A 21,460-nucleotide genomic window follows, 5' to 3' on the forward strand; every position below is an offset into this window, starting at 1 on the left:
CCTGTCTGGGTCATTATTCCGGTACATTACATTATTTGCCTATACAGCCCCTCTTTCTTTCTGGTGGGAGCCCACTAGATATGGCATTACTCTGGGAACTGATGGTGAAATATTGGGGACGGCACATGGACAGTGTAAGATTGATGCTCTGCCCCTGGGGGGTGTTGTGCAGAGCCCCCAGCACATGAGTAGGGTTATGACGCAACTCTACGTCATAGCCCTGTGAGGTCACCCGGTGCTAGGTGTCGGGGCAGCGGCGCTCCTCACCTCTGCACATGCGCCTCCTCGGGTCTTCCCAGTGCTCGGGAGTGCGGGCGGGGGGAGCTCCTGCAGTCCGCGGTCTGTGATGCTGCTGTCACTGCTGCACTATCTGCTCCGCCGCCGCCGCCGCTCTCTGTCATCCCCGGCACCTGCCCGAGGACAGCGCTGAAGGTAAGAGCCGAGCTGTGCGCCCGCCCGGCCGCACCGTGTGCCGCACACCAGGGCAGGGGGTCCCCGAGGGCGACGAAGTTATTGATGGACGTGTTTGTGTTGTCTGGCTCCGAGTCCCAGCACCGGGCTCCTGTAGGACACGTGTGGCGGGAATAGCCGGGGCCGGCGACGTGTGAGCGCAGGTCTGCTGTCACCGCTCATCCACGTGTGCGGAGCAGAGTGCAACTTCATGTGGGCAGCCATCTGTCACCTGCTACTGCCGAGCCGCTCCTGTACCGCGGCTGGAAACTTACCGCTGCGTCTTCTACAGACTACTGTGTGCGGTATTAATGCGGTGTTAGCAAACTCTGCAAATACTTGTGATGTGATTCATGGGACGACCCCACTCTATCTATCTATCTATCTATCTATCTATCTATCTATCATCTATCTATCTATCCATTATCTATCTATCCATTATCTATCTATCCATCCGTATCTATCTCTTTATCTATCTATCTATATCTGTCTACCACAGTGTATCACTCCTATAAGGCTGGAGCAGTGTCTTCTGCTATGTTCATGGTGCCCCATGTGCCTGGATCCACCTGCCAATGGCGATATTGCCAGGATGGGCACGTCAGCACTGGCCCAGCGTGCCCTCAATGACCCTCAGTTTCCGATCCTTTAATTGCATTAGTGGTAGTGATTATCCAGCAGGTCATCCTTTTCCCCCGCAGTCGCCCACCCAGGCACTGACATTATTTAACCTCCTTGCTCCATAAGCATTGCAGCAGTAAGTAGCAGTGATCCCGGCACCATGCCCTGGCTGTGATACCACCGTGCCCTGCCTATGCCCGCGGTGCCCGGAGAGCGGCTTCCTCGGTGCTTAGTGTTTCTGCATTTTGATAGTAAATCGCTCTGACAGGGGAAGTGCACGATCCAGAGAAGTGGATGACAGGGGCATTGCTGAAGCATGTGAAGCTGCAGGAGGCCGCCGCAGCCACTGAACTTTACTTCTAGAAGGCACCTTGGAATGATTGACTGGCAGCAGGTATTTACTAGTCAGGAATATGCTCATCTGGTTTGGTATTTTTCTGTACGAGTACTTGGATGGAGTGGGGGCCATGCGGGCCACTTATCACGCTCTGATTGATAATATTCACTTACACTGGATTGAACCGTATGATCCATTTCTACTGACTGCTTGTACCAGTTTTGTGGCACGTGCCACTTTTCTGTGTGTACCCCCTCAGTTCTGTTCCAGTAAGACCTCTCCTTATAATGTACCAGTTAGTGCACATTGAAGTCTATGGAGTCTTGTTCTGATATGGCCTAATGCTGTGTAATGTCTGGAATTAACAGGGTTGGCTCATCACCATAAATGGTTAAAATGCTTGGGAAACAGGCAACTTTTAATCTTATGGTTTGCTCCTTATTGACTAGGTTACTAGCCACCGTTGCAGTCTATCAGCAGTGGCCGATCTCCTAGGCAAGGAGTGCAGGGCTTACAAGCTCTTTCCAATAGAGCCTGTTAGTGCTGCTCTGGAGATTGCTGGATCAGCCTGGTTCAGTGCCGCTGTACTCCTCCAAAGCTGCTTCTACCTGCACCATCGGAGAGCCCTCACTTCTGTCTGGCTTCATGATGATGCTGCTGGTCTGAACTGTCAATCAATCATACGCACACCGCCTCCCTGGCAAGCGGGATTCTTCTTAATACACCTGCAGGCGCTCCCTATACTGCTATTTAGGGTCTGGACAAGTTAAAAACTGACCTGCTGTTCATGTTTGAAATGCACAACATGTCAATTTCTCTTCTGGGTCTGTTGAATTTTATGTACAGATTTTGCTCATAGAATTACATTAGAGACAAAAACTGCAACATCAAAAATGCGATAAATATGTAAAAGAAAAATGCATTCAAAATCGCAATGAAAAAAAACGACTTTAGCTAGTAGGAGCAGAAATGCTGCAGAAAATCTTCAACATGAAAAACTCACCAAATACTCAGGTGTTAAGGTGGCCGTAAACGTTGTCTCATAGTTCTGTAGTGGATGGTACTTTATTTTAGAGCTGACATCTGAATCTGAAAGCTTCAACGAAAAATCCACAGAACAATGTTTGTCGATATCTGCATTATTGTCTTATACTAGCCACCGTTGCAGTCTATCAGCAGTGACCGATCTCCTAGGCAAGGAGTGCAGGGCTTACAAGCTCTTTCCAATAGAGCCTGTTACCTGGCTTTGCTGTAGAACTACAGAGATTTGTCATTGTTTTTTTCTCTTCAGGCCTGTACTGACTCCTGAGACAGGAGCACACTACATTAAGGCATCATATCCAGCGGGACCATACAAAAGGCTCTGCTGAATGTGTGCCCAGTCAGGGCTGCTGTTACATGGTTTGCTTTTGACTTCTTAAAAAGAACACCCTATATAGATGCTATTGGCTTTTTTTAAAGGGGTTATTCTGGACTATTTTATTTTTCTTACTGTGGGCCTAACTACCTGTCTGTTGTGCCCGGCACAGACTCTGCCAGCACAGAGCTGTCACAGATCGACCTGCCCAGCAATTATGTGGCTTCCACTGACATCACGTCACCAGAGCAGCGGCTTCTGTTCCGCTCTGCTCTGTTGACGTGGCGTCACTGCTGACGTCATGCTGATTGACTGCCAGCTCCCCGCTGCCTAACTGCGGGGAGTCAGTTGTTAAGCAGCATGATGTCATCAGTCATGCCCCATCCACTGAGCAGACTGGTAGAGGAAGAGCTGCTCTGCTGAAGTGAAGCAGCAGAATCGCTGGCAGGAGCGGTCCGTGACCACTCTGAATTGGCACTGGGCTGGTAGTTAGCAACTCCCTGCCTGTTAGTTCTTAGGCGTATTGTAAAAAAATAATATCCTAGTTAACCCCATTAAGTACATTTGCTGTTTACTTTGGCCATTGGGAAACCAACATATCCTGGCAAAATGTATGAGGAAAACATGATAATGTACAGTCATGGCCAAAAGTTTTGAGAATGACACCAAAATTATATTTTCACATGATCTGCTGGCCTCTGGTTTTTATTAGTGTTTGTCTGATGTTTATATCACATACAGAAATATAATTGCAATCATATTATGAGTACCAATAGGTTATATTGACAGTTAGAATGAGTTAATGCAGCAAGTCAATATTTGCAGTGTTGCCCCTTCTTCTTCAAGACCTCTGTAATTCTCCCTGGCATGCTCTCAATCAACTTTTGGACCAAATCCTGACTGATAGCAGTCCATTCTTGCATAATCAATGCTTGCATTTTGCCAGAATTTGTTGGTTTTTGTTTGTTCACCCGTCTCTTGATGATTGACCACAAGTTCTCAATGGGATTAAGATCTGGGGAGTTTCCAGGCCATGGACCCAAAATCTCTGTTTTGTTCCATGAGCCATTTAGTTATCACCTTTGCTTTATGGCAAGGTGCTCCATCATGCTGGAAAAGGCATTGTTGGGCGCCAAACTGCTCTTGGACGGTTGGGAGAAGTTGCTCTTGGAGGACATTCTGGTACCATTCTTTATTCATGGCTGTGTTTTTAGGCAAGACTGTGAGTGAGCCGATTCCCTTGGCTGAGAAGCAACCCCACACATGAATGGTTTCAAGATGCTTTACAGTTGGCATGAGACAAGACTGGTGGTAGCGCTCACCTCTTCTCCGAATAAGCTGTTTTCCAGATGTCCCAAACAATCGAAAAGGGGATTCATCAGAGAAAATGACTTTGCCCCAGTCCTCAGCAGTCCACTCCCTGTACCTTTTGCAGAATATCAGTCGGTCCCTGATGTTTTTTCTGGAGAGACGTGGCTTCTTTGCTGCCCTCCTTGAAACCAGCCCTTGCTCAAAGAGTCTCCGCCTCACAGTGCGTGCAGAAGCACTCACACCAGCCTGCTGCCATTCCTGAGCAAGCTCGGCACTGCTGGTAGTCCGATCCCGCAGCTGAAACAGTTTTAAGATACGGTCCTGGCGCTTGCTGGTCTTTCTTGGGTGCCCTGGAGCCTTTTTGACAACCATGGAAGCTCTCTCCTTGAAGTTCTTGATGATGCGATAGATTGTTGACTGAGGTGCAATCTTTGTAGCTGCGATACTCTTCCCTGTTAGGCCATTTTTGTGCAGTGCAATGATGGCTGCACGTGTTTCTTTAGAGATAACAATGGTTAACTGAAGAGAAACAATGATACCAAGAACCAGCCTCCTTTTAAAGTGTCCAGTGATGTCATTCTTACTTAATCATGACTGATTGATCGCCAGCCCTGTCCTCATCAACACCCACACCTGTGTTAATGGATCAATCACTAAAACGATGTTAGCTGCTCCTTTTAAGGCAGGACTGCAATGATCTTGAAATGTGTTTTGGGGGTTAAAGTTCATTTTCTGGGCAAATATTGACTTTGCAAGTACAGTAATTGCTGTTAAGCTGATCACTCTTTGACATTCAGGAGTATATGCAAATTGCCATTACAAAAAATGAAGCAGTAAACTTTGGAAAAATTACTATTTGTCTCATTCTCAATACTTTTGGCCATGACTGTATATCGAGAGAGTCTCTGGGCAATGTCTAAGTAAAAGAAGGAGTGGTGACACATACCCTAAAGTGATCGCCTTAGTGATATGTTCACACAGGACATCGGCACATTTGCAAATGTGGATTTTGCAGCAGAAATGCTGTAAGTTTCCTACACATCTCATTCTTTATAACATTCTGCCAAAATCAGTCAGTAATCAATTTCTTTAAAACTGATCAAATAATTAACAGTTGTGTCTGCACTTCTTCTCGTTACTTTTGGAAATGCTAATATGTCTGTAAGGCCACGACCCCACTATCAGTATTTGGTCAGTATTTTACCTCAGTATTTGTAAGATAAAGCCAGCGGTGGGTGATAAATACAGAAGTGGCGACGTGTCTCTATTATAATTTTCCTCTGATTGTTCCACTCCTGGTTTTGACTTACAAATACTGAGGAAAAATACTGATTAAATGCGGATAGTGGGGCCGTGGCCTAAGGGTAAGGCTTTATTCAAACGTCTGCATTTTTCTTGCATGTGAAGAAAAAAAACAGACCAATTTTCATCAGTGTTTTGTATCAGATTTTCATCAGCCTTTGGTCTATGCGTCCATTTTTACCATCATTGTGTCATCAGTGGTTTTCTTGCACAGCTTCTCCCGCCCATTATAATGTTATACATGGATGACATCCGTGTGCTGTCTGTGATTTTCACGAACCAACAGACTTGTATGGGTAATTTTGATCTGTGACTTGTGTCCATGATTTTTTTTGCGGGCAACCAGTAAACATATGTAAAAAATACATGTCTGAATTAAGCCCCAAAACTAACAGGGCAGCATGGTGGCTCAGTGGTTAACACTTTTACTTTACGGCACTAAGATCCTGAGGTCAAATCCGACCAAGGATGACATTTGCATGCGAGTGCACATTCTTCTTGTGATTACGAGATTCGTCCCAAATTCTGAAGACCTGTTGATAGGTGGAAGTGCTACTGGGACTAGGCCCTTTCCTGGGAAGTGACAGCAGTGACTATGGCTTCTTGGGTTATTTTAAACCAGCCTGATGCTTAGGTAAAAAATTACTGGACAACCCCTTTAAGTACATATCAGAATGGTTTAAACTGAGTTGTGTGAGTTTCCTGCTTTTTTCCACCTTTGTTACCATATTCATACTGTGTAGGAGACTTTGGAGCAGTAATTATAAAATATGGCCAGTGCCTTTATAAGGGTTGAGGAAGGATGTGTTTATTGCTCAATGATGAAAAAGAGTTCAGCAAAATGAATTCTGTTTATGCCGCTCTCATACTGCCATGAAGGCTCTATGCCCCGTGCAGGAGGCCTTCGCGTGATATGGAGCTCCTATGTCAGAAACCGTCAGAAATCATTTGCACCTAAATTTGGAAGTGGGTTATATTGTTTTGCACAGATTTTACCCAATACATTACCAATGTCCAGATCCACAGCCTTTCCTCAAGGAGTTCATACACAATATGTGGATTGTAAAAGCCTCCTGACTTTGTTCTGCTTCACGTTCATCAGGTGTGGTAAAGCGGCTTGCTGGGCTGTATGTGGAGGTAGGCACAGGTACGCTGTCTCTTTATATCTTTTGTTGGTTTATTATAATGTGGTATAAACCAATATTTAGTCCGTGAAAATAAACACAGCCCGCTGGGCAAAAACAGGAAACCAAAGCAAAAGGGTAACACAAAAACACAGCCTTTGTAGTAGCAGGGATCCGCCTGCTGAGAGTTCAGGAACAAACAAACACAAGCTCTCCTCTGGAGCTAGCTTCTTCAGACACTGAACACTGACTTCCTCTGCAGGCCGAATGTTTATACCCCCCAGACCACACCCTGAGGTGGAGATATGGTGAATGATCTCCCGCCCTTCACAATGGCCATTCACAAAAACCACTCCCTTTTTAAAATTGAGGTTTAACCCTCTCAGCAAATAACATTCTGGAGCAAACTTTATGGTTTCAATTCATGGAAGCTAATAGTCTCCGTGAAACATATTTTCCCTCTATCACTTCACCAGTGACTTTGTCACACAGTTTAAAAATCCACTATTCAATTACATGTGGGTGACATTCATGTGAATGTTATCATCCCTGAGACAGTGAATGCAGCCTTGCTGTGCACTTGTTCTGGAACTTTTAACCTCTTCAGGAGTTGAAAACATTGAAGCAGATAAATGAAGTGACCTGGCCACTCCTTGAAGTGACCTGGCCGGCATAAAAACACAGAAAAGATGAAAAAGAAGGCTCTCTAGGAAAACCACCCCTGGCATTTTCCCGAAGCGTCTTCTGCTATAAAAACTCAGCGGATATGCTGCCGTCTGTAAGACGTCACATGCACATACATTTTAGATGCAGGTGTACCCGCATAGTTTTTGCTTTAGGAAAATGCCGCTGAGATTTCCCTGAAGCATCTTCTTTGTTGTCTTTGTCGTACATTTTGTGGCGTCTTTGCCATCAGCTTTTTTTTTTAAATCCTAAATATAAAATAGGGGCAGATTCCAAGTGGAAGTCGCCTGCACTTCTGTTAGCCATCTAACAGCTTTCAAAGCCTCGGAGCGCTTAAAAGAAGTACAAAAGACATTTGACATTGCAGTGTACAGTCATGGCCAAAAGTTTTGAGAATGACACCAAAATTATATTTTCGCATGATCTGCTGGCCTCTGGTTTTTATTAGTGTTTGTCTGATGTTTATATCGCATACAGAAATATAATTGCAATCATATTATGAGTACCAATAGGTTATATTGACAGAATGAGTTAATGCAGCAAGTCAATATTTGCAGTGTTGCCCCTTCTTCTTCAAGACCTCTGTAATTCTCCCTGGCATGCTGTCAATCAACTTTTGTACCAAATCCTGACTGATAGCAGTCCATTCTTGCATAATCAATGCTTGCATTTTGCCAGAATTTGTTGGTTTTTGTTTGTCCACCCGTCTCTTGATGATTGACCACAAGTTCTCAATGGGATTAAGATCTGGGGAGTTTCCAGGCCATGGACCCAAAATCTCTGTTTTGTTCCATGAGCCATTTAGTTATCACCTTTGCTTTATGGCAAGGTGTTCCATCATGCTGGAAAAGGCATTGTTGGGCGCCAAACTGCTCTTGGACGGTTGGGAGAAGTTGCTCTTGGAGGACATTCTGGTACCATTCATTATTCATGGCTGTGTTTTTAGGCAAGACTGTGAGTGAGCCGATTCCCTTGGCTGAGAAGCAACCTCACACATGAATGGTTTCAGGATGCTTTACAGTTGGCATGAAACAAGACTGGTGGTAGCGCTCACCTCTTCTTCTCCGAATAAGCTGTTTTCCAGATGTCCCAAACAATCGAAAAGGGGATTCATCAGAGAAAATGACTTTGCCCCAGTCCTCAGCAGTCCACTCCCTGTACCTTTTGCAGAATATCAGTCGGTCCCTGATGTTTTTTCTGGAGAGAAGTGGCTTCTTTGCTGCCCTCCTTGAAACCAGCCCTTGCTCAAAGAGTCTCCGCCTCACAGTGCGTGCAGAAGCACTCACACCAGCCTGCTGCCATTCCTGAGCAAGCTCGGCACTGCTGGTAGTCCGATCCCGCAGCTGAAACAGTATTAAGATACGGTCCTGGCGCTTGCTGGTCTTTCTTGGGCGCCCTGGAGCCTTTTTGACAACAATGGAAGCTCTCTCCTTGAAGTTCTTGATGATGCGATAGATTGTTGACTGAGGTGCAATCTTTGTAGCTGCGATACTCTTCCCTGTTAGGCCATTTTTGTGCAGTGCAATGATGGCTGCATGTGTTTCTTTAGAGATAACCATGGTTAACTGAAGAGAAACAATGATACCAAGAACCAGCCTCCTTTTAAAGTGTCCAGTGATGTCATTCTTACTTAATCATGACTGATTGATCGCCAGCCCTGTCCTCATCAACACCCACACCTGTGTTAATGGATCAATCACTAAAACGATGTTAGCTGCTCCTTTTAAGGCAGGACTGCAATGATCTTGAAATGTGTTTTGGGGGTTAAAGTTCATTTTCTGGGCAAATATTGACTTTGCAAGTACAGTAATTGCTGTTAAGCTGATCACTCTTTGACATTCAGGAGTATATGCAAATTGCCATTACAAAAAATGAAGCAGTAAACTTTGGAAAAATTACTATTTGTCTCATTCTCAATACTTTTGGCCATGACTGTATATCGAGAGAGTCTCTGGGCAATGTCTAAGTAAAAGAAGGAGTGGTGACACATACCCTAAAGTGATCGCCTTAGTGATATGTTCACACAGGACATCGGCACATTTGCAAATGTGGATTTTGCAGCAGAAATGCTGTAAGTTTCCTACACATCTCATTCTTTATAACATTCTGCCAAAATATTTTCATTCTTTTAAAAAATTTTTGTAGCATTTTTTTCAGGCAAAAGACGCCGTGTTTACATACCATTTGTGTTATTTCGATGTAGATTTTAGTGCAGAACACCTCTAAAAATGCACTAAACCCACTGTGTATGAACGTGGCCTTATGCCCCTTACCTATTAGTTGGCCATGTTCCAATGAACGGTCCACAAATGCTGTTAAATAGAAGTAGTATGCTTCCTAAATGTTTGCATACAGATGATGATGTCACATAGCGATCGTAGCCGGACAGTGATGTCAGAGATGTCGCACAGTGTCTGCTGCAGGCACTGTGTGCTTGGATAATGTTATAGAGGTGTTCTCTGTAGCTGGGTAGTGTTTAGATGGTCACAGAGGGGGCATAACGTTTTCGATGGATGATATCACGGAGGATGGTGTGTAGCCATACGCTCTCTGTATCAGACTGACGTGTAATAAAATTGATATCACAAAGGCGACACTGTCTATAGTAGTGGTTGATGTCACACATGGGAGCAGTGCGGTGACAGTCTCTGCATCGTTACCTTTAGGGCAGATCAGATTGTCATTTTTAAGTGACCTTGATACTTGTTTGTGACTCGCCCCCTGGGCCGTGGGGCACTCGGATCCGGACAATAGGGGAACAATGGGGGTAGTAGTGGCGACCCGGTCCGTGGCTCAGGGTGGTCAGACCGGTGGTAGTCCCTTTATAAGTTTTAAGTGATGTCCGACTATGCCACCCGTGGATTTGCGGTCATTACTAACCTCCACTGCAGGGCAGACCGCTGGGGCTGATGGTGGGTGCAGCTGAGGTGGTGTGACTCCCCACGGGAAGAGTGCAGCCCCAGGGCAGTGTAGTGAATGGTGGGAGTGATGGTGGTGAGAGTCCCAGTACCAGTAGTGCTGGAGGCGCAAAGGAGCACACAGACAACAAGTTACAGTCCAGGGTCTTTACTCACAGTTCATTTGTTCCGGGTCACTTCTGTCAGCAGTGACCGCCCGAGCCGTGCTGCGTCCACCAGGTGAGGGGCTCGGTCAACTCCCAGGCAGCTCAGAAGTATGGCTCAGGAACCCTTCAATCCTTCCTCTGGCCTGCCTCACCAGTGACCCACTTTTGTCCAGCTACCGTGGATCTGCCCCATTCCCCGCTGTCCTTTATGGTGCCTTCCTAGTAGGTTTGATGAGGTGCTGCACCAATAAATGGTCACAGCCTCCGGTCTTTGGCTGAGGGTTGTTTCTTCTCCACCAACTTGGGATCCGGTACCCTTAATCTGCTTGACCCTTCACCCGGTATTCTCGTGGGTTCTTAGGGTCCCTCCCACCTTCTTGTTCCTGAGCCCCTCTGTTCCTCTGTCTCTTCTTCTCCTCTTTTCTGTTCCTCCTTCTCCTTTCTCATGGAGCTGGGCTGAGAAGGAACCATAGCTCCCCTTCACCTCCTCTCTCTTTCCACTCTCCTCCTCGGCCTTTCTCTAGGCCCACTCTGGAGTAGAGCTCCTACAGAGCCTCTACTCCCTCTCTTCTCCTCTCTCTGCACAGACTGTCTGACTGTCCTAAGATGGTGCCCACCTTTTATACCTCCCTCTAGCCATGAGCCCAGGTGACCAGCAACCAATGGGCTCCTACCTACGCTCAGAAACCAACCCCTATCTGCTCCTACATCACTGGGTTTTCCACCCCCCTCCCCACTCCAGCCAGGGACATGGTCTGTCGTACCTGCATTCCTGTCTAATGGGAGTACCGTTGAGCTGTCCCTCGGAAATGGGGTGAGTGTGCTGTATGCAGCTAACTGAGCCCTGGTCCATACTCCATCCTTACCTGGGAGTGGAATACCACACCTCTGGCAGAGGTGCAATACCCCTGTAGCGGCCGAACCCTTGGGGCGCTACATTTGTATTAGGTGTCCATAAAAAAATTGGCAATTACAAACGTTTTTATATTGTGGGAGATTTTTGTGCTTGTATTTGAGGCCTCGTTCTCATCTGTGACTAGAGTCTCTGTTTCAGATCTGGCCAAAAATAATGGGCAATATAGTGCAGCATGTCATCGTGTATTACTCCGTACCGTAACTGAAATCTGATGGACCATTCGTAATCAGTGAGGTCTGTCAGGCTGTGAAGGAGTCCGGCATGCAGGAGGCCACATCATTTTTTTTCCTGGCTGCAGAACAGTTTCAAGGAATATTACTTTAAATAAATGAAGCAATACCATGCAATTTTAGTAAACTTAACATGTTTTATAGGTTTCATCTGCAATGCATGAAAACTCCATGTAAAAATGTAATGTTTTCTGTAGCTGTGGTGAGACTTGCCCTTCGGCCACCTTCACAGAGGTTTATTGATGAGGATTTCAAAGCGGTCTGCTCCAAAATCCACATTAAAAAACACTTTAAAAACTCTTTGAATGCTTTTCCTGTGGATTTCAGTTACAAATCTCTTCTTACAACAAACTTTTTGAGCGTATTTTTTCCTGAATTTTAAAACTGAAGAATTTTCAAAATCTCGCTGTAAAAAAAAAATTAAACTGACATGTTCCTTCTTTGCTTCAAATTCCATGTGGAATCCGCTGTAAACTAGTCAAAAGGCTGCAAAAAGCCGTGTGTAAGACACTTTAATATCCTTAGTCAAAACCGCTTCTGAAAACACTTAAAAAAAAAAAACATCAAAAAAACAAACTAAATAAAGCAGGGATTCTCAACGTTGATTATTTTTGAAAATTGCGGTGAACTTTTCTGTTTACAAAAACACAATCTACTATATAATCGGCTTATCCCGTCTGTCTGTCCGTCCAGGAAATCCCGCGTTGCTGATTGGTCTGGCCGCGGCCAATCAGCGACGCCGGATTTCAGAACAAGATGGCGGCCGTTAGCGGCTCATCTGCCACATGGAGGTCAGCGGCGATGCAGCTGGGAGATGACCGGCTGCTTGCAGCAGAAGTACCCCCGACCGGCGGCCTAGGCGGCGCCACTCCCCGGTCCTCCCTTCAGACTTGCCGTTGGGAGATCAGCGGCCCTAGCCGCTTATCTCCCGACGGTAGCCGCATGGAAGTCAGCGACGATGCAGCCGGGAGATGACCGTCGCTCGCAGCGGAAGTACCCGCACAGGCAGCGCCGCTCCCCGGTCCTCACTAACACGGTTCGCTGACTGGTCGCGGCCGCCGGCATTAAATTTAAAACACCGCTGTTCTGATTGGTCGCGGCCGCCACCAATTAGCAATGAGCGCAGCCCGGCCGCGAATTGGCGCCGGATTTGAAACACGCAGGCCACCGTCATGAGATCAGCGGCGACGCAGCCGGGAGATGACCAGTGCTAGCCGGTCATCTCCTGGCTGCTCGCAGCAGAAGTACCCCGACCGGCGGCCTCGCTCCCTGGTCCTCCCTTCACACTTGCTGTCCCCTAGCCGCTGATCTCCCGACGGTAACCGCATGGAGGTCAGCGGCGATGCAGCAGGGAGATGACCGGCGCTAGCCGGTCATCTCCCGGCTGCTCGCAGCGGAAGTACCCGCACAGGCAGCGCCGCTCCTCGGTCCTCACTAACACAAAATTCATTAGGGGCCCCAGGGGGATACATTGGGGGGGTTAATTTAAAGTAGTGCACAACCCATTTAAACACTGCTTTGCTGATTAGTCGCGCCTGGTCGGCCGCATACATATTCTAGAATACCCGATGCGTTAGAATCAGGCCACCATCTAGTGTTATTATAAGCTAAAACTTCATCTTAATCTCTTTCCGACATTGGACATAGTAGTATGTCTGGTAGGTAAGTTACACGGACCAGGGTGTGTGCCAAGCCACATGCCCGTCAGCTCCCCTGTGATACGATCACAATGGTGGGGGCGGGGGGGGGGTCGGTGGGTTGCTATGGCAGACTGGGCACTCCTGCAAGGACTAGTCTGTGGCAGGACTTCATACTACTCAGTGATTTTCTCTATAAACTGCAATACATTGACATTCCAGTATATAGAGCAAGAGATCAGATAGATGATCCCCTCAAGTTAAAAAAATGTTTTTAAAAACTGAAATCATTGCTCTTTGTCCACATTAAAAGTGAAGAAATTAAAAAAATAAGCATATTTGGCATCGCTGGATCCATAAAAGTCAGATCTGTCAATGTAAAATGTATTAACATGTACTGTAAAATCATTAAATAGAAAAAAATTGAAATGCCAGGACTGTGTTTTTTTTTTTTTGTTGTTGCTATAACTTGGCCAAAAGAATGTAATAAGAAGCAGTGACCGTACTCACCTGGAGAATGTGGCCAGGTTGCTGGAATTATGTTTTTTGTCCTGGAATTTCGCCGCACTTGGAATTTTTTTCTCGTTCTCCAGTACATCGTTTGTTAGAATGGATGAAATCATTCAACGCTACAAATCATCCCGCATATCAAGCCCTCATGTGGCTATGTCTACAAAAGAAAGAAAAATTAATGACTTGGGGGTTAAAAACAAATTATAGCCAAACTGCAAATTTTAATAGCAAAATTTGGAACCATGGAGGCAAGTCTTCCTGGGAGAATAACATATCAAGCATTGTGCTATGAGAAGAAACCACATGGTACACCATACCACCAGTGCTGTATGCCTGGCACACCATACCACCAGTGCTGTATGCCTGGCACACCACATGGCACACCATACCACCAGTGCTGTATGCCTTGCACACCACATGGCACACCATACCACCGGTGCAGTATGCCTGGCACACCACATGGCACACCGTACCATCAGTACAGTATGTATGGCACACCATGCCACCAGTACAGTATGTATGGCATACCACATGGCACACCGTACCATCAGTACAGTATGTATGGCACACCATGCCACCAGTGCAGTATGTATGGCATACCACATGGCACACAAGACCACCAGTGCAGTATGTATGGCATACCACATGGCACACAAGACCACCAGTGCAGTATGTATGGCACACCATACAACCAGTGCAGTGTGTATGGCATACCACATGGCACACAAGACCACCAGTGCAGTATGTATGGCACACCATATTACCAGTGCATTATGACATGTTACAGCCTCTGTGCACAGTCTAAGGCTGAGTTCACACGATGCGTTTTTCATGCGTTTCCGCTGCGTTTTTGCAGTTGCGTAAACGCCGCGGAAATGCATGAAAAACGCATGGTAGAAGGGCAGCAATGTTCCCCAATGGAAATCCGCATGTGCTGTGCCCATGATGTGGATTTTTCCGCAGCGTAAACGCTGCGGTCAAAAATCCGCAGCATGTCAATTAATTTTGCGGAAACGCTGCTCTTTTGCCGCCATTGACTTGCATTAGACCGCATTGAATCCGCATCACTGTATATGTTGATGCGCTTTTCATGCGGTCTAATGTGCGGATGGTACCCGGGTGTGGATGAGAGGACTCTCATCCAGACCCAGGTACCAAAAGAATAAAATAAAAAATATATATATTCTCACCTTCTGACGGCCCGCGCTGCGTCCTGCCGGCTTCCCGGGCACTTCGCGTTTGAATGAAGAAGGACCTTCGCTGACGTCAGAGTCATGTGACGGGTCACGTGACGCTGACGTCGGAAGGTCCTAAAGTCTTCACTGCCGGCAGCCGGGACCGATGAAGCAGGACACCGGGGGCCATCAGAGGGTAAAGTATAGATTTATTTTTTGACATCACACACTATATAAATCCATGCCGGTTGCATGGATTTATATAGTGTGAAGTTGACAAGCACTTTCCAAGTGATGCTAAAATCGCTTGGGAAGCGCTTGTCAACCCGCATGCGGAAATGAAAGTGAAGACCGCTTCATTTCCGCATGTCCCTGGCAGGAAACCGCATGTACAATCCGCATGCGTTTTTTCCTGCCAGAGAGATGCAGAAACGCTCAGGAAAAAATCCTGAGCATTTCTGCATCGTGTGCACATACCCTTATACCATATTTCTCTGTACTATGTGAGTGAAATGCTGAAATCTTGTATAGGGCTGTGCTAAACTTGTTTTTTTCCCCTTGCACTTGTGTCCTGCTTGTTAGCAGTGCGGTACAAGGCTCACCGGTAATGCATGCTGTCTATATGTCGCCAAATGAAGTTTCAATGAAGCTTTAAACAGAATTAAATGAATTGTGTAACTGCTGAACAATGCTAAAGTACTGTTTTGTGGCTATAAAATAATCAGCTAAAAATAGAGAAAAGTGTTATAACAAGAAAATTAAGGCCTTAAAGGATCGTCTGTAATGAACATAAAGCAATTGATGGTATGATAGAGTAATTATTTTCGTATTTACATCATTAACGATTGTAATTTAACGTTAATGTCTTGGTATTTTATGCCTTCTCATTTGCAGACAAAAGCACATCTGAGACATCATCAGGGAGTAATTTGGTAATATAAAGTCATGAATAGAAACACTAAACTATGCTCAGAAGTCTGACAAGCACAGTGTCGCAGAATAACCTCATTTTCTGTTTATTATCTGCCTTTATAATTCTGTTTACCATCGTTTGAATTAATGAGAAGATAAAATGTACGCAGCCTTTTTCGCGGCTTAACGTACCGTTGTGGTGGTAGACATTTGTGGAGAAAGTGAAAAGTCAAAATAAAAAAAAAAGAAACAACAAACATGTTCATAGATAAACTAAAGAGATCTAAAATATCCCTTTAATAATATCTTTAAATAGACACAGAGCAAATCAGATCAGCTTCAGGCAGCCCCCATCTGAGCCCTTTGAAGACTTTTTTTTGTCTGTGAGGCGTACATCCTCTCTGAATACGGGCGAATCCCTTTCTATCCCTTTTGCACATTTGGGAGTTGAGAATATGTTTGTTATGCAATGAAAGGCAAGGCAGATGAACTGCGCGGGGAAAAGAGGATCAAATCAGCCCAGATCAAAAATGGTAATTTATCTACATTTTTTGTTTTATCCTAATCCGATTGTGTCACGTGGTGCTTCAGAACAGTCAAGAAGTGACGCACGACCTGCACTGCTTGAATGTTAAGATTTTTCTCTGTGTATAAGTGCTTATTTTTTTTGTTCCCGGGATGGATAAGTTCACACGATTAGAAACCTTAAAACAGAAGACCTAGAGTCTTGAGATTAACATAAATATGGATTTCAATTATGAAAGATGCCTTTGCTTAATCTTTGACATGGTACTTGAGCACTACATTTGCCTTGTCTGTGTGCATGTGACCAAAGACAAAATAGCAGTCTTGCTTTTTTTTAGTTGCATTTATTTTCCTCCTAAAAGCCACTTACTTTATTTGATTTTATGATAAATTATTAGATGACATACAGAGTTGTTTAGGTCAGTATATATTTTGTCATAATGAGAAAGAATTCAAAATGACTATTAAAAAATGATCTGATAAAAAAAATAAATACCTCCCCCCTGAATAAAAATAAATGTGTATGTACAGTATATGTATGTGTGTGTGATATATATAATATTAGATATGATCTCCCACAAATACTAGGATTACAACTGGATACATTTTTTTTTTAACACTGACGTCTATAGAAAATGGTCCATTAATTAGTCATCCGTTTTTATTTCATTTGAAAAGGATCTGACTCGCCCCCTGGGCCGTGGGGCACTCGGAACTGGGCTGCTGCGCAATGATGGGGGTAGTAGTGGCGACCCGATCCCGTGGCTCAGGGTGGTCAGACCAGTGGCAATCTTTCATATGTTTTAGGTTAATGTCCGACTACGCCATCCGTGGATTGCGGTCAGGGATAACCGCCGCTGCAGTGCAGATGTACGTGTGCAGCACTGAATAATATAACTCCCACGGGAGGAGTATGGCCCCAGGGCAGTATAGATGGGTGATAGAGGGGATGATTCCGACCGCAATAGCCAGGAAACGGAGGCCTCTTAAACAGTTCAGGGTCTTTATTTGAACAGGTGCAATGACCCAAAAACAGTCCTGGCTAGGAGGGGGCCTGGATGTCTGAGAACAAGTGGGTAGCCCTTCTGGTCAGGGTGAGGGTGTAGGCCTACCGTGCTCTTTGCGCTCTTCCTGGCTATCTCCCTCCTCATGGTGTAATAGCCCACGTTCCTGAGCTTGCCGTGTCTTCTCGCCCGTATGGCTTGCAACTTGGGTCCCTTTCTACTCTTGGCCTGGTGCAGCTCTGCTGGCCCCTTCTGCTGTAGCGGAACCTCCGGGCTTCTTAGGCCAAGGGACATACAATCCCCTGCGGTCTGGTTATTTGCTGTAGCACTTGGAATCCTAACAGCCTCGGACACCAAAGTCCGGTAGTTCTGTTTCTCTCTCAGCCAGGACAGGCTCACCTCGCCTTCCGTCCCTGGCTCATGGCTCCTCTACTGCCACACGACCTCCTCAGCTACAGCTGAACTGACTCTCCCTTCTCTGGGACACCTCTCACTTCAGAGACAGGTCGTCCAGCTCTCTCTAACCCTGCCCCCAGTTCCAGCTTTTATAGGGGCAGCCTGCTCCCCCTACTGGCCTGGGACAGGAGGTGCTGCATGCTAATGGTCCCTGACCAGAGAACCTCCCTCTTGCTCTCAGACACAGCTTTATTAAACATTTGTGGCATCCAGGCCAGGGTGACACAGATCCAAATTGATATCAGCCCACAGCTGCCTGCTTATCCTTTACTGGTTATTAAAAATAGGTGGGATCCCACATCATTTATTTTTAAGGTCCCCCATTTTTAATAACCAGTAAAGGCTAAGCAGACAGCTGTGAGGTGATATGAATAGGCTGGGAAGCTCCATGGTTACTGTGCCTTTCCCAGACTAAGGCTATGTTCACACATTGCGTTTTTTACCTTTTTTTTAATGTGTTTTTTATGCAAATTTTCTGCAGCTTTTTACAGTACCAGCAAAGTCTTTGAGATTCCGGAAATCTCATGCTCATACCTTGGTTTTTGTTTGCATGTTTTTTTGCAGAATAGAGCATTGGCAGACGATAGTGTGAAAATAAATAGTGTGCTACAAACTCAATGCACTGCCAGTGCCTTAGAAAAACTATTCCTGAACAATTCACCTTGCCCCACTGTTAGATTTGTAATTCTGGTTAATATGGTTTCACATATGTCTTGCATTGGTGACCTGTGTTCATGAGTCTGTGGTGGAAGTAAAGCTGAACTTTGGGATCCTGAAAAACGCAGCAAAAATGCACCAAAAAACGCAGTAAAATGCACCAAAAGAACAAGGAAAAAAACAAGCAAAATCCTGAACAAATCTTCCTGGCAAAAGATCAGGTTTTGCTGCAGAAAAAAACGCTGAAAAAACGCAATGTATGAACATAGCCTAAGGGTATGTACACACGATCAGTAATCGCTGCGGATTGGATGCAGCACACTTGCGCTGCGTGCAATTCGCAGCAGCCAGATGTTACAGCATAGTGGATGGGATTTCAAGAAATCCCATGCCTACTATGCGTCTCCATGCTCCTGCGGATCACCCGCGGACACGGACATGCGGCGCGTCTTTCCAGACCGCCGCATGCCAATTTCTCTTGTGGAGACGCTAGTCTCCGCAAGATAAATTAGATCACTGTAATGTATAGGATGCGGTGAATCCACATGGTTCAATGAACACATGCGGATTCACCAGCACAGATAGCCTGACAGATCGGCACCTGCAGGGAGGTGACACGTGTCTAGCTCTGAAACATTGAGGGAGATTTATTAATGCAATTACACCAGTTCTCTGCCTAAAAATTGCACGACATTTACAGTTGCAGGTGTAACTGGATATTCTTAGTGTGTAATGATCACGTAAAACACTACTTATATCGTAGTATCCTGCATTATGGGTTTTCTTTCTCAGTGGAAGGATACTTTCACTACCAATTTTTGGAAATAACACATTATAAAAGCATTTAGTGCTTTTGAATTTAGAGCAGTTTTGCACATAACACCCAAATATCAGATAATATGTGACACGAGCGGTCTATTGTTTGTGCCGCACGCATGAAAAAGACTAGATTTATTACGTAAATGGGGCAATTCATGTGGCAGGATGTAATAACTTCTTTTTTTTTTTACTTTTTAGTAATGTTATGTTGTATAAAGGGAATCTCTATCCAGGTTTTTGCTTCCCAATCTGAGAACAGCATAAAATGGAACCAGGGACCCTGATTTCTGGTGTCACTGAGGGTATGTGCATAGAGTGTCATTCAGACGCCGGCACAACCACATCGTTTCAAAGCTGCTTCAGGAAAACGACAGCTGCTTTCACACCATACTGTCAAGATTAGACAGCGGGCAGTGTCCGCTAGAATCAGCATGTCATTTCTTTTACCCAATTCAGGGTTTCCAAACCCCAAAGTCGTTAGAGGTGACATAAGATGGAACATTTGCACAGCAATATTGTGGGGCTTTTCAGGAGGAATCTGCCGGAGAAAAAGATGCCATGTGCAAATACTTTTACTGGGCTTTTCCTATAGTTTTGATAAAATCACTGTTTTATCTTCTGCAGCTCTGCTACTCCTCTCAGTGATGAGCTCTGTATAACCCCAGCCTGCTGTGCATAGGCAGAAATATGCCAATAGTGGGGGGGATAATGAATAATAAAGACTACATAGCAGGAGCTTATCAGTGAGAAGACAAGCAGAGCAGCAGCAGATAAAACAGCGTTTTATCAAGACTACAGCCATAAGCCTTCTAAGCAAGTGACCCCCTGCTTCATGCTGCTCTCAGATGGGGTGTCAAAACCTGATCAAAAACTCTTTTATTATGACTAGTGTTGAGCGATACCTTCCGATATCAGGAAATATCGGATCGGATCGGATATCGCCGATTCCGATACCGGAAACCAATGCAAGTCAATGGGACACAAATATCGGAATGAAAATAAACCCTTTCTTTCCTTGTAGGTTAATTCTACATGAAGGAAAACAACTAAGAATAATGTAGAATGTATTACGCGAAAAGCCGGCAATTCATCAGCGGCATACACTGGTACCCGACAATTTAGAACAGAAAGAATAGAGCTTCACACATAGATTAGATAGATAGAAACATGTCAGTCACATATATATGAAGTACAGTGACAGTGTTGCTTACTGTACTTGTCATTTAGTGTAAAGGATTTATTTAAAAAAATAATTGTGTTTTCATGCACCGTCTCTTTAAAAAAGCCGGCCGGCAATTCAGCAGCAGTACCCGACAATTTATAACAGACAGAATAGAGCTTCACACATAGATTAGATAGATAGAAACATGTCAGTCACATATATATGAAGTACAGTGACAGTGTTGATTACTGTACTTGTCATTTAGTGTTAAAATAAAGGATTTATTTAAAAAAAAATTGGCGTGGGGTTCCCCTTAATTTTAGTCTCTAGCGGAGGTTAAGCAGACGGCTGGGGCAGATGTTTGAAGCCTGGGAAGGGGGTAATACCCACGGAGCTTCCCAGGCTACTAATATGAGCCCCCAGCTGAATACCTAGCCTTTACTAGCTATTAAAATGGGGGACCCCCTCAAAAAAATGACGTGGGGTCCCCCCTAATTTAATAGCTAGCAAAGGCTAGGCAGACAGCTGGGGGCTGACATTAATAGCCCAGGAAGGGTGCCATGAATATTGGCCCCCTCCCAGGCTAGAAACACCAGCCGTCAGCCGCCCCAGAAATGGCGCATTCATAGGATGCGCCAATTCTGGCACTTAGCCTCGCTCTTCCCACTGCCCTGTAGCGGTGGCAATGGGGTAATAGGGCTGGGGTTGATGTCAGCTTATAATGGCAGCTGACATCAAGCCCAGGTTAGTAATGGAGAGGCGTCTATAAGACAACCCCATTACTAACCCCATAGTCAAAGTTAAAAAAAAAACACAAACACCCAGAATAAATTCCTTTAATTGAAATAAACACACGATTCTTTATTGTTCTAAATTAAACTCTACTTACCATCACGCCCATTCCAGCTGAAGCCAACGATCTCCTGCAATAAAAGAAAAATAATAAAGCAACCTCATCCTTAACTTTCCATGGATCCCAGGACAGCTTCAGCTCTGCTACATCGAGATGACAGGCTGGACCGCAGCAGAACGCTGCCATCCAGCCTGTCATCCCGCAGACACTGAGAAGCGCAGGCATGCTTGCGCTCCTCAGTGTCTCTCTGTGACGGCATCCAGATGAGCAGAGTTCATGTCCAATGAACTCAGCTCACCTCATGCACGTCACTGACAGCGTGGGAGAATTCTCCTGCACTCAGCGCTTCAG

General features: G+C 45.3%; 1 protein-coding gene across 10 annotated transcripts in view; it reads left to right on the forward strand.

Annotated features, from left to right (window-relative positions):
* The first annotated feature begins 237 nt into the window (after positions 1–237).
* RARB (retinoic acid receptor beta) overlaps positions 238–21,460 on the forward strand; it is an 832,092-nt gene continuing 810,869 nt past the window's right edge. For 8 of the 10 annotated variants that reach the window (XM_073677991.1, XM_073677988.1, XM_073677993.1 and 5 more), the window contains exon 1: positions 238–432. The gene's annotated coding sequence lies outside the window, so the exon portion shown is untranslated. The remainder of the gene's footprint in view (positions 433–21,460) is intronic. The other 2 variants (XM_073677999.1, XM_073678002.1) reach the window with 2 other exon arrangements.

Source organism: Phyllobates terribilis, unplaced genomic scaffold (genome assembly GCF_046119375.1).
Source record: "Phyllobates terribilis strain yellow unplaced genomic scaffold, ASM4611937v1 Scaffold_4__5_contigs__length_816908805, whole genome shotgun sequence".
Lineage (NCBI taxonomy): Eukaryota > Metazoa > Chordata > Amphibia > Anura > Dendrobatidae > Phyllobates > Phyllobates terribilis.